Genomic DNA, 4,265 nt, shown 5'->3' with positions numbered 1-4,265 from the left:
TTTTTTGTACTTTTGCAAAAACTCTAGAATTACAATTTAAATCGGCTAAGGCTCTGGGATGAAACACAATGTTAGTAAAAAATAAAAAAATATGGGAATATGAAGTGAGAGAAATTTTAATGCAATTGTACAAAAGGGCATTTATGATTTATCAGGTGATACATATGTATTCGAGATATAGGACAATTTTAGTAATATTTACAATTTTTGCTACTTAGCAGTGGCGATTTTACAAGGATATCGGTTAGATCCCGCCAAGATAACAGGTTGGCTGATAAGTCCCCGGTCTAACAAAGAAAAACACATTTTTTTGTCAAAATTCGTTTTTATTATTCAACATAGTTCCCTTCAAGAGCGATACAACGATTATAACGACCTTCCAATTTTTTGATACCATTTTGGTAGTACTCCTTCGGTTTTGCCTCAAAATAGGCCTCAGTTTCGGCTATCACCTCTATATGGCAGCCAAATTTTTTCCCTGCGAGCATTCCTTTGAGGTCTGAGAACAAGAAAAAGTCGCTGGGGGACAGATCTGGAGAATACGGTGGGTGGGGAAGCAATTCGAAACCCAATTCATGAATTTTTGCCATCGTTCTCAATGACATGTGGCACGGTGCGTTGTCTTGGTGGAACAACACTTTTTTCTTCTTCATATGGAGCCGTTTTGCCGCGATTTCGACCTTCAAACGCTCTAATAACACCATATAATAGTCACTGTTGATGGTTTTTCCCTTCTCAAGATAATCGATAAAAATTATTCCATGCGCATCTCAAAAAACAGAGGCCATTACTTTGCCAGCGGACTTTTGAGTCTTTCCACGCTTCGGAGACGGTTCACTGGTCGCTGTCCACTCAGCCAACTGGATTGGACTCAGGAGTGTAGTGATGGAGCCATGTTTCATCCATTGTCACATATCGACGGAAAAACTCGGGTGTACTACGAGTTAACAGCTGCAAAAACCGCTCAGAATCATCAACACGTTGTTGTTTTTGGTCAAATGTGAGTTCGCGCGGCACCCATTTTGCACAGAGCTTCCGCATATCCAAAATTTGATATCTTTAAAACCTCTGCTATCTCGATCAACTTCATTTTACGGTCATTCAAAATCATTTTGTGGATTTTTTTGATGTTTTCGTCGGTAACCACCTCTTTTGGGCGTCCACTGCGTTCACCGTCCTCCGTGTTCATTTCACCACGCTTGAATTTTGCATACGAATCAATTATTGTTGATTTCCCTGGGACAGAGTCCGGAAACTCATTATCAAGCCAAGTTTTTGCTTCCACCGTATTTTTTCCCGTCAGAAAACAGTATTTTATCAAAACACGAAATTCCTTTTTTCCATTTTTTTTCACAATAACAAAAGTTGCTTCACAAAAGACGCTCTATCTCACAAACTAATTGACTTCCAGACGTCAAATTTTGACACGAATCATTTGAAGGTTGGTACTATATAAAAATAATATGCATTTAATACTAGCGATGTCATCTATGTGTAAGACCGGGGACTTATCAGGCAACCTGTTCTATGGCCAAGTGTGAGTTGTGATATATTATTTGGTCAAGTCGGGCGAATTGGAGCCTTATTTAAAACTCAACCGTTCTGTGGAAAGTCTGGCATTTCAGTGTTTAGGATATTACTAAGATATGGGGAAATTATCACAGAATTTTGTGTCAAGTGTGGGAATTTTGGCCGTATTTGTATAAACCGGAAAAAAACGAATATAAGAAGGCTTTATCTAAATCTGAACCAAATCAGATCAAACTTGATACACTTAAATATCATATTAGATAAATTCTCTGTGGAAACTATCCAGTCAATCGGAGGATAATCTCATTGAAAATGGGTCTAAAATATGAAACATATTTCCCCAACTCTGGTGTACGTGTATATGGGAGCTATATATAATCTGAACCAATTTTAACCACATTTGGCACACATAACGACACCGTTAAACGTACCTCTCGTGCAAAATTTGAAGCAAGTCAGGGCAAAACTCTAGCTTTTGAGGCCATATAAGTGAAATCTGAACCGATTTCAATAAAATTTACCAAGCATTGGTAGAATGTTAATTCTACTCTCTGTGCACAATTTCACGAAAATCGGTAGTAAACTTTAGCCTCTGTTGCCATATGAGTCTAAATCGGACGAAAGATATATATGGGAGCTATATCTAAATCTGAACTGATATTGTGCAAGTTTTTCGAGACTCATAAAATATTCGGATGTACGGAATTTGAAGAACATCGGTTAATAAACACGCCAATTATGACCAGATCAGGGATAAATATATATGACAGCTATATCTAAATCTGAACCGATTTTTTTCAAAATCAATAGCGACTGTCTTTGTTCCAAAAAACGACTCTATGCCAAATTTGAGGACGATCGGACTTAAACTGCGACCTGTACTTTGCGCACAAAAATACATGAACAGACAGACAGACAGACGGACATCGCTAAATCGACTCAGAATTTAATTCTAAGACGATCGGTATACTAAACGATGGGTCTCAGACTTTTCCTTCTTGGCGTTACATACAAATGCACAAACTTATTATACCTTGTACCACAGTAGTGGTGAATGGTATAAATTGGGAAACATTTTAATCTGAACCAATTTTGAGGCAACTTCGCAAAAGTGTATTTATGATTTATAGGTAGATAGATATATAAGGAATAATGGAAAATTTGAGTCATTTCTACAAGTTTTCGCCTTAGCAGTGGTGATTTTATATGGAAAAGGTGGGTATTTTGGTAATTTTTGCCCAAATATAAGCATATATATGGAAGCTATATAGAAATGTGAACCGATTTCAACCAAATTTGACATGCATACTTAGTATTTTAATTCTACTCCCTGTGCAAAACTTCACGTAAATCGGACTACAACTTTGAACTCTGTGGTCATATGACGGAAAATCGGGCGAAAGTTATATATGGAGCTATATCTAAATCTGAAACGGTTTCAATAAAATTTAGCACATTTGACTACACTACTATTATACTCCTAGTGAAAAATTTCAACCAAACTCTGGCTAAAACTAACCAAACTCTGTCTAAAACTCTGGCTTCTGGGGCCATATAAGTCTATATCGGGCGAAAGCTATATATGGGAGCTATATCTAAATCTGAACCGATATCAATCAAATTTGGCAGAACTGACTATTTAAACTAACACTAAATGTTTGGGACACATATGTTAAAATATATTATGTTTGGGGCATGAATGTTTCATAAAAATAATATGTGTGAATGTAAACATATATAAATTTACAAATTTCGAGTAAACATATATATGTTTACAATTTCTGTGAAACGGTTGTATGTTGTTTCGGAAAACTGCTTTATGATAAGGCCAAAAATTTGATATGCTTAAGTCTAAATATTATTTAATTTGAATATTAGAATGAGTATTCGGAATAAAGAGAATAGAGAATCGGAACCAATAGCATAGAGATTTGAAAAAACAGCATGTATTTTCGCCTTGAGAGGAAAATTTTATGTATGTGTGGACAAGTGTTTTGTTTATCATTTTGGCATTATGGACACATATTTTTTAACGGCCTTAAAGGTAAAAATGAAATTAAGTACAAAACACGATAAGTTCTAAAGGCATTTAAAATGGTATTAAATGCTAGCAAAAACGGTTCACGCCTAAATAAATTTATGTGTACATTATAAAATTATTTATGTATGTTTATACACTTCTTTTGTTAGATTTTTTTTTTATTTTCTTCCAAAATTTCAAACCTTTATACCAAAAAAGTTTTTTGTTATAAAATTGTTAGTTTTTCAAAAAATAATAATATTTTATTCAAAAGCGATATATAAACCGATCCCGAGATTTGATTTTGGAGCCACTTGGAATAGCAAATTTCATCCGAGTCAGTGGAAATTTGGTACATTGTGCTAGTTTATGGCCGTTAACAACCATGTCTAACTAGGTCCATACCGGTCTATAGTTATATATAGCCCTCAGATAAATAGATCAACAATCACACAAAAATTGGTCCATATCAAGTTCATAATTGTATATAGCCCACATATAAGCGACCCCATATTTCAATTCTGGCTCTCTACGTACCGTACCAAAGTCCATATCGATTCGTAATTATTTGTTGACTTACCTACACATACCATTTTTGTCTAATATAAATCACGTATGGACTAACTCACAATTTAGAAAACGATGTTAAGAAGTTTTAAGATACCACAACCCAATTAATTCGATTGTGGATGACAGTCTTTCGTAGAAGTTTCTA

The sequence above is a fragment of the Haematobia irritans genome, chromosome 4 (genome assembly GCF_050003625.1).
Source record: "Haematobia irritans isolate KBUSLIRL chromosome 4, ASM5000362v1, whole genome shotgun sequence".
Classification (NCBI taxonomy): Eukaryota; Metazoa; Arthropoda; class Insecta; order Diptera; family Muscidae; genus Haematobia; species Haematobia irritans.
Note: the sequence above shows the minus strand (reverse complement) of the source record.